Genomic DNA, 14,070 nt, shown 5'->3' with positions numbered 1-14,070 from the left:
GACAGATGCCTGGTGGCAGAGCCATAGCCTCAAGCTCAATGCCAAAAAGTGCATTATCATCCCATTTGGTAAAAACTCTGTACCCATGAACTACCACATAGGCGTCAGTCTACTTAACACCAAATGTGTTGATAAGAGAACATGGGACCCAGGTGGACAGTAGTCTCTCCTTTGATAATCACATCACCACAGTAGTCAAGGAATCCTTCCACATGGCACTCCTCATCACAAAAAGTTTCTCATCCAAGATAAAATAAGTCATTGTTCCCCTCTACTCAACACTCATTAGAACCATTATAGAGTACAACGCCCCTTTTGGAATGTACCTTACAAGACATCTGCAGCAGCTGGAAAGGCCACAGAAGTACCTCACAATGAGGATTACTGGCCTTAAACAGATGCCTTACACTGACCGTCTCAAAAAACTTCAGCTTTACTCCATAGCATATCGCCTACTCCGAGGTGATCTCTGCCTAACATATAAAGCTATGTCAAACCCAGAGCTGTTGGACATGCTACACCTAAATAAATCCCAATCCTTCTAAGCTACATGCTCTAGGGACCTAAACCTTCTCACTACAATAAACAGGACATGCTGGAGGGATAGATTCCTGTCCCAGATACTTCCCATACTCTGGAGCAAGCTACCTATCTATGTCAAGCAAAGTTCCTCATTAGCACTCTTCAAGAAAAATCTTGATGAGTGGATGAGAAATAGGAAATACATCCCGGAGATCACATCTGTGGCTCTGCTCGACAGGGCACAGGAAAATTAATTTTTTGGGTGGTGTAAACCAGGAAACCTTGTTGGCTAGGCTTATTTAGGCCCTTGGGCCGATAGCCTAGCACCTACCTGTGAACCTTGGCTCATGATGATTGTCACTGTCACTGTTAAAGAAAAAGGAGTGATGGATAGATGGATGTGTGTGTGTGTGTGTGTGTGTGTGTGTGTGTGTGTGTGTGTGTGTGTGTGTGTGTGTGTGTGTGTGTGTGTGTGTGCATGTGTGTGTGCGCGTGCGTGTGTGTGTGTGTGAGCACACTTGTGCACATGTGTATGAAATCCCTGGGGATTACTGTAGAAAATGTTTGGTTTGTGTTGAATCCAGAAGTTGTAAAGTAATTTCTGTAATCCAGAAGTTGTGAAGTAATTTCTGTAATCTGGTGTACAAGGTACTTCTTGTATCACACAAAACAGTCCCCATGCATTCCATTTTCAATTTTATCAGTTCTTTTTATGTTCAAGCTTAGGTTTAATCAGGCGTTTAAACCCAAACACTTCAATAAAATGAACAGGTTAAGAAAACAAGCACCGTGGAAGTAAAGTATGTATAAGAACAGAGGGCTCCAACAGCAAATGGATATAAATCTGTAAAATGGAACTAAGGCTGTTAGAGTAATGTTTCCAGCTGACATTAGTGAGATAAATTCATTGTTTAATTTTCTGCTCAGTAGGGCTTTAGGTAAGTTGCAGAATTTTTTTATGAATGGAGTGTCTCATGAAATGCATTGTACTCTATTACGATGCAATTTTTTGGTGACCATTTGTTTAACGTATTTTAGTAACTTATGTTAGGATTTGTTAGTTTCATAGTTAATTTATATGTTTTTATTTAGTTTATTTTTACTTAGTTTAGATATGTAGAATTGCATCTGTATGACAGTAATGTTGTTTTCTGATTGGTTTGTTGCCATTAATTCATTTTATTATTTTATTTTAACTATTTTCATTCCAGTATTTCTTTTCTAGGTGATACAGTGTCAATTAAAAAAAAACTGAACAGTGCAGCTGATGCACACAACCTAGAATGGAAAAGAGATTGTCGTGCATGCACTTAGTAAGATGGAGTAAATTAATAAATACATAATATAATGCATAACTATAAATGCAATAAGTATCACAGTCAATTTTAATTCTATCTTTATTCTGATGAACTTTTTATAAAGAAGAGATGAAACTCCTAAACATGAGAAATTGCTGTCTGGCTAGCTTGTCCACAGTGTGTTTTTGGTTATTTAGACAGCTATGCTTTAACTGCGGTGGTGGTGCTGCGGTAGCGTTGTCGCCTCATAGTAAGACGTTGTCCTGTTTGATTCTCAGCTCGTGCGTCTTCTGTGTGGAGACATGCATGAATGGGCGTACCTTCATTGAAGGTTGCGCATCAGGGCTGGCAACTTGGCACATAAAAATCTACTGCCAATCATTAGCGGACCGGAGTTCTGCTGTGGCGACCCCTAACTGGGAAAAGCCGAAAGACACAACAAGACAGCTATACTTTAAACCAAGAAAGCAGAAGGAAATGGCTAGAAAACCAGCCCAACTTCTTCTCACTTTAGGGAAACAGCCTTGCTTGGCAACAAAATGTAATTCAGGTTAAAGCAAATCTTAAAAATGTCTTAATTTTATTTTATGGATCAAGAAATGTTGCTCCGTTCAGGCTTGAGTATAACATTTACTGTCTAGCTAGTAGTGAGCATAATTTGCATTTTTTTTCTCTGTGTTTAAACTTCAGTTTTATAACTGACTAAATAAATAAATAAATACATGTCCTTATTTATTTACAGGCTTCCACAAATGTGAGCTCACCCCCCCACCCACTTGAAAGTCTTTAAGAATACCCTACTCCTAACAACGACTTGTGCATCACTCCACAGTTACTTTTATGATAGAAAGTAAACTTTGAAAAGACATAGATTTATTAAATTTAAATGTTTGGCACAAGGCCTAATTTATCTTGGATTCTGAGTAAGGTGCAAGAAAAAGATACGCGGATAATATCTAAATATTACCTGATTTATATAACAATTGCAAATGTCCTTTACAAAGTGCATAGGATACAAATGGGGAAGTCAGTAGTTTATTTAGATGTTAAATTAGAAATAAGGGGAATGTTATAGTTACTGGTATACATAGGAAATGTACCAGTGACATCTGTATTCTTGAGAGTAAAAGTTGTCATCCCCCACATACTATACAAGCTCTATCCTATAATGAATTACTTAGAGTGAGTAGATTATGCAATGATACTAATATTTTGGAGAAGAAAATTTTAAATACTTGTGTTGCCTTTAGATGAAAGGGTATGATGAAATGTTAATTATTAATTCTGTACAAAAATTTCTGGATTTTTATTCAGGTTGTACTAATCACTCTATGATAATTAATAACAGTAGAAATAGAAAGGTATATTTTGTAACTGTGTATAACATTCGGAGTCATGAAATAGTAGACATTATTAAATATTATTGGCCCTATTTAACTAATAATAGGGTGGGTGTAAGGAATTTATACAGAGTCCCACTTATTTCATATAAAAGAAGTAGGAACATTAAAGATATGGTAGTACATAATACATTTATGCAGCCGGGTGATAAATTGAGTATACATCCAGCTAGTTGTGGAACCTTCCCTTGTGGAAGGTGTTCGGTCTGTTCTAATATAGTAAGATCTTTTGATAGTATCAATAAAATTAGATTTTTGCCTGACATCTATATATTCCTGCACTACTAAATCAGTAGTATATGTCCTGTCATGCCCTTGTGACCTATTTTATATAGGGGAAACAAAGAGAATTTTTAAGCGGAGACTTCAGGAACATGCCAGGGATATTAGAAATAATAATCTTATAAATCCTGTTGTCCTGCATTTTAATCTAAGACATAATAGTGATTCTTCTGTTCTAAAAGCTTATATTTTAGAACAGATTTTAGGTGGGCTTGAGGGGATTGTAAAAAATAAATTGTTATATAAGGAAACATTATATATTTTGAAATTCAATACATTGTCTCCAGCTGGTTTGAATAATGAATGTAACTGGAACATTTTTCTTTAAAAGTTTTTTTAAAGTGTGATTAATTGTTTAATTGATCTAATTAGGTGTAATTGTGTGTACTATATATATCAGAACCATATGTTGATTGTATTATTGACTCCTGGAAGGCTTGTTCATGCCGAGGCGCCAGAGTTTTTTATTAAAAGTTCTTCTTACTTCGATTGTGGTGCAGCTTCTATTTCTTGGCTGAGTAGTTTGTTTTTAAAAATAGAAATAATTAATTCAGTCTCGTGAGTGAGTTTATTTCCATTATATTTATAGTATATGCACCATTATCAATTTTAAAGTGCTTTCATTTTGTCACTGTAATCAACTGTTGAGTTTCTGTACTTCTGCCTAATTCTAAGAGTTGGCTGTTTGACTTACTGTTTAACTTAGTTATTTACTACACTTCGGGGTTCATTTTAGTGGAAGTTAATTGTCTGCCCTGATGTGAGAGTAGAGTGTAGCGTGATATTTTCTGCATTGAGAACAAACCTTACAGCGTGCTTGTTGTGACTGGCCAGTGGATATTTTGCTTTTTTTTTTATATTTTTCTCTGCCTGTATAAAGTTGTATTTTTGCAAAGCTGCAGCAGTTATGTCATAGTTCATAGCTAACTACTAGGGTAGCAGCCTTTATGGGCCCTTCTAAGCCTAACCAATTTCCCTCCCAAGGGTAGGGATCAAACACTGTACCTTGTGTCTGACAGTCAAACACCTTAACCATTATACCAACATCCAGTCATATGCCCTGTATAGACACAGGTGCTTAGAATCTCAATTTTCCTATAAAACTTCCCTAAGAGTTCCTGAAAATATAGCTGGTTGACGAGCAGTAGATTTGACCAAAGACAGGCATTGTTCAGTGAGATTAGCTTAAGACTGTACTTGTTGCCCAGCTAGCATCCTAGAAAATCTGTTTTCTGTCATGGTGGTTATACACAAATAAGAGCAAAGAACAGCAAAGAATGCATTGGTACCAATCCCCTTGTAACCCAGTATATTATTTATTATTATTATTATTATTATTATTTATTGACATTTGTTAACCGGGAAAGTCCACTGGGCCCAACGACCCATTTTCAGTGGAAGCCCGGGGAGAAAAGGTCCATACGATCACAAAAAGTTTTGCATAGCATCAGCTTAACTTTGAAAGTCAAGAAAGTTTTTACATAATACAACTTGAAATAGATATACAAGAGAAATACATATTATAGAGGTATACAATACAAGAAAATAAACCCAGTGTGTTAAATTTTTAGTAATTCTATTTGTATATTCTCATAAGTAAGAATACTGTTTAATCAATTCTGTTTATTCAGCCACAGAAATAAAGAAAGCAAGAGAGATTAGATACGAGGACAGATAGTGTAAATTGCAACTATATTAAGTTAGTAAAAGTATTTGTAGAGTATAGTGGCCAAAACATTTAAGATGGTTTAATCATATGACTACAAAAACAGACAAGGTTATTGAGATAGTGTTCTTTTAGTGCAAATTTAAATGTTTTTAAAGAGTCTAGTTGAATAATAGAGAGAGGGATCGCATTCCAAAGTTTGGCAATGCCATGGGAATAGAGACATTGTCCAGTTCTTTTGTTGGGTTTTGTTATGGTTAAGAGTTGTTTGTTAGAGGACCTAAGATGTTGAGTAGGGGTGTGTGTTTGTATTATAGTTTGAAGGGATAGGCAGTAGTTTGGATTATTTAGTAGTTATATATATATATAGATTTACTATCAGAATTATGAACGGACATACTCTGCAGACAGAAAATCGAATAGTAGGTGTTCGATTCCCATGTTGCCGAGCATTACATGAACGAATGTCACATCAGTGAATGCTACTGTGCATTCGCTGATATGAACTCAAAGTAATGTACAGAGATCGTGGTACATTGCTGATTGTGACATTCACCCCTTTCCTCACTGTAGTGCGATCTCAGAGTTGGAATATATAGCTAGCAGGGGGTGCAGGGGGGCTTGCATGATGTGAGGTGTAGGTGTTTCACTTACCTGAACTCCTATACGGACATCACGTGCTCTGTTCGGAGACAATGTTGTATCTTCTGAATTCGTTCAGCTGATTTGGCATTGTGAACTGCTGTACAATATCACTCTCACTGTTTTCTTCGATGTTACGAATGAGATTTTGTTTTTCAGATCGACATTTTGATAGCAAACCATGTGTGTGTGTATGTGTGTGTGTGTGTGTGTGTGTGTGTGTGTGTGTGTGTGTGTGAGTGTGTGTGTGTGTGTGTGTGTGTATGTGTGTGTGTGTGTGTGTGTGTGTGTGTGTGTGTGTGTGTGTGTGTGTGTGTGTGTGTGTGTGTGTGTCTGTAATTGAAATCATGGATCTGCAATTTCCTTCTGCCTCATGTTTTCCTACTGTTTTTGTAACCAAATTCCCCATGTTTTCTGACAACTACATAATTCTCAAATAATCTGACCCAGTATGTGACAGATGTACTTCTTCACTGTCTCTGAACACAAGGCTCTCGCATAAAGGCACTAGAAATACCAAACAGGTTGTCAGAAAAACACAACACTAAACAATACCCGCCACACATACTACAGAACACACACAGTCCCACATATGCTGAGGCTTAAAAGTAATCTACCCAAACCAAAACCTCAAAGGCTTCCCAGATGCAAATAAGCACCCTCAGTAAATTCAAAAGCACACTACCAAAGCAACACCCATGCTAACACATTCAGGTTCAACTCAGAGTGTCTCTACATCTAAGACTCTAAGGCAGACCACTACACAATCTAACATTTTGGTCATAGGAGACTCCAGTTGGAGGTACACCAGTGTCTCACTCAACATGCTGAGCAAGGAGAGGGTTACAGCCAGTTGTCTGTAAGGGGCCAGGATCCACCAGATCATGCACTCATTCAGGTCATTGAAACACAAGTACGAGCATGACTCAGTCATAGTCCGTAGGAGTTAATGATCTGAAATCTGCTTCCAGTCTCTTAAATTGTTAACACAACAATGAGAATGCATTTTCAAAAAAAAAATGAAACTCTAATAACTGGCATTACTGACTGAGTGTTAACCTAACTTTGAACCTTCAGTTATTTATCAGAAAATGAAAATGTCTGCTAATGCCTGGTAGTTAGTGGAACAGATTAAGGTTCTAAACTGTTAATAAGCTGTGTCCTGCAGAGATCCTGGGTTTCATTCCTTCTACCTCCATTTGCCTACTGTGTGATTCAACAATTCACTTAACCAGACAGTAAAATAACATTTCCTTTAGCAACTGGAAGAATTTAACTTTCATAAATGTCTGCCTTTACCATCTTACACACACACACACACACACACACACACACACACACACACACACACACACACACACACACACCCTCTCTCGATGTCTCTGACTTGCATGTGCTTTCATATGCAGTGCTTTAAGATGCTCACTCTCCTAGAAAAACTTTAATAATAATGCTGCTGTACATTTTAATGACCAGAGTATATTCACCATTCTTAATCAGCATACCTGTTCCCAAAACACATACACCATTCTTAATCCACAGTATACCCATTCCTAAAGCACATAAGCAGACCTTTCCCCAAAGTACAGCAGCAGTTCCTACTGTAACTGCTACCATTCCCAATCTGCAATGGTAATCCATTCCCAAAAGCACAGCTTATTAATCAGCAGCAATTCTTACACGTTCCCAATCTGCATCGGTAATGCCATTCCCAAAAACACAGCTTATCAATCAGCAGTAATGCTTACACATTCCTATTCTGCAGCAATATCATTCTCAAAAGCACAGCTTTCCATGCTTCACAGCAAATCAGTCTCTCCGAAGCAGACCTGCCCATTCCTGTACTGGTACTTCCTGTGAAACAACTGCTACATACTGTAAACTCTGCTACTATTATTATGGGCTGGGGGTTCAAACTGTACTTCCTCTTCATTGGAAAAAGGAATAGAGAGAGAGGGAGACTTTTTTTATTGTGCAGGCCATACTTGTATAGGATAGGTGAGACTACCTCCACAAAAAAGCCAGTTACTAATGTAGTCCCTTAGGGCTTGGTGCTGAAATCAAGGCCAATGTCAGAGGCCTCTGGTTGATCAAGTTTGCAGATTATTGCAAACTAGGCTCAGTTACAGAATCCCCTAAAGACACAAATATCATCTAAAATTGCCTGATACAGGTTAAAGCTGTTGCTAGATTTATGGTCTAAAACTCAATGCCAAAAAATGTATGATGGTATCTTTCGTAAAGATGACCACCCCTGGAAATTACTGCATTGATAATATACCCCTAACAGTTGACCATGTAGTCATGGATTTGCAAATGCATATAGACAGTAACTTGGCCGTCTATGAACCTATAATCTGGTTTATATTCTTTCAAGCTAAGATGCAATGAATGAATGAATTTACTGTATCCATAGTTCTAAAATACGTGTCTTTATCCTTTCAAGCTAAGACTAGATATTATATGAACAAAACAAGTTACTGTAAAGTTACTGTACTCAACTACAAGTCTGACAACTAAAATGGACAGCAATATCAGAGCAGGAGAAAGCTGACTCCTAATATTTCTAGGTATTTAGTGCATAATTCCATGCTAGCCACTCCAGTATCCCTCATGTTTTTCTCACACTATAAAAGAACAGAGTATGTGATCAATAAATGATTTGAAGACATGCAGCCAATGATAATTTAGCAGAAAGACAATCTGTAAATGCAGATATAGAGTGCTTGGTTCACCTAATCTGCCTGTTTCCCTGCCTACTCAGCAATGTACCATTAGAGGTTAACACATATTTTATTTCCTCCTGTCCATGACAGCCTTATCATTTGTAATCTTGATTATCTTTGCTGATTAGGTTGAAATGCCATCTATGGAAGGTTGCTCCAAGAATATAGAATACTGGTTTACCAAAATGGATTGGCGTACCAACTACTGAGGCTGAGATCATAGTGAGCTATTTTAATGAGATGGTTTGGCCAAAATTGTACTTAGTGAACTAAAAAAAAAAAAAACAAAATGCCAGACATTGTCTCCTTATCTTTTTCTGTGGGGGAAGGGCTTGGTCCTACTACAGCTGGTATCAGGGTTACCACGTATACCACCCATATTTGATATTCTAACTCTGAAAAGTTGCATCTTGTGGAGGAAAGATGGAATTTCCTGAGACAGCACGTTCAGTAGAGTGGCTATTTTTGTCTTTTTTGCATTCAGTTAGGATCAGTCCTGAAAATACCCGGAACTTGTCTTCTTTCTCATCTCTGAATTACCTGCTCTTCATTTTCAAACTGCATGCTCTTATTCATGAAAAGTAAAGTTTCTAAAAGATGCTTGCCTCCTGAAACTTATTGGTTTCTTTAAGATGCTTAATAGTTGTCTTCTGTTCCCTGTAGACATACCTTACAAGTTCTTCTAATCTCTGTTCACGTGGTTCCTGCAGCAGATCATTTACCACGTTTCTTTTACTGCTGTGAGCTGTTTCCATCCTCTGTATTTCTGGAGGTATGAAATCTTCATCTCTTTGTGCATTGCTTATGATGTAGCAATAACATTTCTCCTTTCATTTTGTAGACATTTCTCCTTTATTTACGGCCTTCTACCATTATGTTCCCATCACTAAGTCACCTGCATATTTCTGCTTCTGTTGTTGGAAGTACTTTATCCCTCAATGTTTACTCTTTCTGTGGAGTTTTGCTCCTAAATTCTTTACTTTCCTAGTTCTTGCATTAAACCTAAGTGCTTCCTATGCCACACATTAAACCTTTTTTCACATTTGGCAGGTTCCAGTTCACACACTGTCTACCTACATAGCATTCTACAAATGTTCGAGTCAAAAACAAAAACACTTACTTGTTCGTTCAGTCCCAATCCAGAAACGATTAAAAACAGCAATGTACAAATTATGTACTGACAGACTAAACTATAAAATAGAAAGTGAGAAGTCCCTGAACCCACTACAACAAAATCCTTAATAAATCAATTCACACAACACATAATCTCACACTCTTGAATACATGACCCTGTAGCAAAAAAAGACACCTTACACCTCTATTACAGAATGGGTGAGATATTCTCATATTAATGTCCATCAGTTTGAAGGTAAGCATGTATTAGTACTGTAATATGTCCAGTTTATAGCTCTCAGTGTTAAATGACAGAAAGATCCCTGGAAAGCCACAGGACTGTTCTTACTGATATTTGAAACTGATGCCAATACATGGGAACACTGACTGCAGACGCACACTATACATGTATGATTTATCTGGTGTCAACTATTTTGTTTGTATGTATTTTCCTCAATGGATCTATTCATAGTCTTGTGCATGATGCTTAAGACAGACACACACAAACATGTATGCAGTTTTTATACAGCTTGACATACACCAAACCTGTGATGTACAAACTCATCTATCTGCACAAGGTGTATGTTTCTAAGCTTTGAGTCTCCACTCTTGTGAGTCTGATTTTTAAAGCTGTGCAATTTATAATATCCTTGCTCAATATTCAGTGACCTGCCAAACTGATACGGATAGTTAGCACAATGCTTCACAGATTTTTGTGCCACATTAATGATGTTTGTAAATAAGGAGTTCTGCATACATAAATACATGGTTTCAACTGCCTGTTAAACAAAGTGCATCATTTAAGCACTGCATTCTTTTTGCAAAGTAACTGCCAAATTACACTGTTTCTTTATGTTCATAGATACCATATACCATAACTTCTCTTTATCAGTACTAATGCAGAATATTCTTATAAAAATATAAGTAAAGTTGGATGAAATCGGGTTATTATATTAGACTTGATATACTAGTAACTTCATCATTCAAAGTACTTTAGATTCAGGCATATGGAAGAAAGAACATGTCAGAGAATGACTGTATAATGGTTTAGGTGTTTACCTCACAAACAGAAGATGCAGGGTTTGATTCTCACCTTTGAGGGGAAATTGACTAGGCTTAAAATAGCCCAGAAGGGTGGTTAGCCTTGGAATTAACTATGTACAATGTGAAGGCTTTTATACATTAGTGCAAAATGTATGCAATTTTAAAACAGTGCAGGTTTTAAATAATTGCTAACTCAATTAGTGCCTTTTTGTGCAAACATAATGCTCACCAGTAAAACTACTTAGCTGTTAATATCAAGTACATGCACAATTACAGGCAAAGAGTAAAGCAGTGTAGATATTTAAAGCAGTCATAGAAACAAGAAAAATGATCTCTGCTAGTATTTGAACCAAGCTTGCCCCAAGAACTTTTACCAGTGTTATTATCCGTCCCCTCTGGGACAAGCAGATCTCTGTCTACAGCAATACTGTTTTTCTTCTCAGTTGCACAACATGGCTGACAACACCTTTGAATTGCTATTGCAGTCACACAAGTAAGTGGTGTACATCTGGAAAACTCAACAAAAAGATAAGCAAGTAGCCTAACATAAACCCACCAGAACCATCACATTGCAATGTTTATACTAGTGGGGTAGGTTAGTAACATTTTACCACGGCAAGAAGTAATATTAGATCATCAGTGAATAAAACTGCAGGATTTATCAAGCTGTAAAGCCTGAGCCTGACAGGCACAAAATAGCCCATCATTCACAGCACTTGCAACATAAGAAAAAAACTTACACGAAAATCACTACACAACAAGTAACAGAAAATTTACAAGAGGTGCGAAATGCCATTTACTTAAAATTATCTGGTTGTTCTTGACTAATTTGTTCCTGTGTGTAGTGTTATAAATTTGATGTATGCAAATTACTGAATTTATTGGTTTAATGTACTGCCATCATTTTCATAATGATAAACTTTGTAAAGGAGCACTTATCTATAGTCTTATAATAAAAAGAAAAAAAAAAAGAAAAGAAAAAATACGATCAGTCCCCATATTGGAAACTGGCTTCTTACAAATGATTGCACAGGAGATACCACATTATGTTGTTACCTGCTAGATGAGTTGATATTTCACTACTACTGTATCATTTTGTATCTTGCATCCAATAGTAAATGTCCACGTTATTTGTTTTACTGGTACACTGAATGCTGCCCTACATAAGCTCCTGATTATAGCATTCTCCCAGGTTTTCTGTTTCTGTACGATTCCTATGCAGCAGATATCGACTTACCTCCAGCAAATTAGTTCTTTGCAGCTGGTGGTGGCCACACAGTCCCCTGAGCTGTAGTTGTCACAGCCTGTGACACTTGGCAAGACACAGAAAGCTGAAGGTCTTCTGAATAAGATGAGAGATGGTAAGCAGGTGGGAAACCTGGCCGTTTCCCCAAGATTGCTGAATATGATGAAAGTGACTGAGCTCTGTGAAGATGTTGTCCCTGTCAGGGTGATGACATCCAGAAAAAGAAAAACTTTGCTTCACTGCTAGTGCAATGGCATGCTGTTACCACAACTGCTGTAACACTGACTACTACAACCTTTGCACATTTCCACCAAATGGGCCTAGGTTTAGTAAATGGATAAACAAAGCTTCTCAAATGAAATCTTGTTACAATTTTAAACTCTTCTCCTCCAGTGAGAGTGTCTAAAGCTAAGAAGTGATGTACCTGACCGTAAAAACCAAATTGTTTGACCGTTACTAGGCTTATGTGATGTAGGTAGAACAGTTGCCAGGAAGTCCCTTGCTGTTATCAGCCCTTTTTCCTCCCACTGTATAGAGCTGAAATGCACTAATCCCAAGGAAACCTTGGAATGTCAGTCTTGGCACTGCTTACAGCAGGAATTTTGCCACTTTTGTTGTGACCAGACAGGAAGTTCATACTGTTTATGACAAACAATAAAATCATGATAGGAATTGTTCCCTGCACTCTGGGAAGTGAAACTATATCAGAACTGTAGGTAAAAAAGTGGTATTAAAACCAAGCTCTGACCAAAGCTTGATATATTGAATTTATGAAGTCTGATGAATAAATTGTTACAAATGCATTGTTTTTAAATAGATGTTTTTCTAACAAACCATCACGGCACAAGAAACATCACATATTTATTTGATTCCCTAAGGATTATTTTGTGCCGAAGCTAAAAAATAAATAAAATAAATGCCACAATCCTTTAGTGTTATAAAATAGTGAGAATGGTCTATTTGTAGTATAGTATATTTATATATATTACGTCATTATGCAGTATACATGAGGGTACAGGAACAGTACGGCACAGTACAGGGACAAGCACATTGTAGTACTGATTAAAATAAATCCGCCGATAGCTTTTCTGCCTCAGCATTTGCTCTGAGAGATGAAGTAAAAGGGAAACTTTTATTTAAATTCATGTCTGGCCTTATATGATTAGGCAGGTTGCTCTATATTTCACTGATATCATTTTGTGTATGGCATCCCCAAACAAATGTAATGTCTGCATTAATTTATTGCTTCTATTGCAGCTAAGGTTGTGGGTAGGTTTATACTATATCAGGAACTGGTGTAGCTGCTGAGAGCTGGTTTGGTATATGAAAAGTGATAATAAGTGTTAGGGCCCAATTTTTGTCTGAAAGTGAAACAGTTTAGGATCTCTTAAAGGTTACAGTCATGAACTATAGGAGGTAAATTACATACAGATCGAGGGCATTTGGAAAATACTTTTTCCAGTTTGCTCAAATTGACCCATAGTTACTTGTATTACTGATTAAGACCCCAGCTGTGATACTTAAACAGTAGAAATGAAAGAGCAAAGAGCAGAAATATATACTAAGTCCATGGCTTCCTTACCTTAAGGAGTTCTTCTTACTCCAAGGTACAGTAATCTTGGAGTTAGCAGATATATGTAATAGGGGCATGGGACATGCAGAAAGCAAAGACCCCAACTGCAAAAAAATTATTTTCTGGCATTATGGCAAGTTTTGGCATTTTCTGCCTTTTTATGTCATTTGCACATTATTTTTCATAGTTATGAGACAAAACGTATGGGTCTTCTAGTTCTGATAGCAAGACCTGAAATGCCAGTAAGGCACTATAACAAAATTTTAAGACTGCTAAGTTCAATCGGGCCTTGAACCTTGCTGTAGGACTTAGCTTACACTTTTTGACAGTTGATATACTTGTTTGTCGAGTACAATTTCTGGGCCAAAAAACTCTCTTCAACAAAAGGTTGAGATCCCTCATGAAGTCCTCTAAAGCTAGCTATGAAAACAGAATTGCAGCAGATAGTAAAGGCAACCACAAGGCCTTCTATAGTTATGTAAAGAATCTCCACAGCAATACCCAGATTTGCTCTGAGCTACTGCACAATGGTACCTCCTATACTGAGCCAGCAGATAT

The 14,070-nt window shown here is 37.1% G+C and overlaps 1 protein-coding gene across 1 annotated transcript in view; it reads right to left on the bottom strand.

Moving 5' to 3' along the window:
* Nucleotides 1–12,442, bottom strand: part of LOC122802469 (gap junction alpha-5 protein-like) — a 36,930-nt gene extending 24,488 nt beyond the window's left edge. The window contains exon 1 of the mRNA XM_044072096.1: nt 11,931–12,442. The gene's annotated coding sequence lies outside the window, so the exon portion shown is untranslated. The remainder of the gene's footprint in view (nt 1–11,930) is intronic.
* Between the last annotated feature and the right edge of the window lie 1,628 nt (nt 12,443–14,070).

Source organism: Protopterus annectens, chromosome 5.part0 (assembly GCF_019279795.1).
Source record: "Protopterus annectens isolate FY-2018-M chromosome 5.part0, PAN1.0, whole genome shotgun sequence".
NCBI lineage: Eukaryota > Metazoa > Chordata > Ceratodontiformes > Protopteridae > Protopterus > Protopterus annectens.
This window is presented reverse-complemented; position numbering and strand designations above follow the sequence as displayed.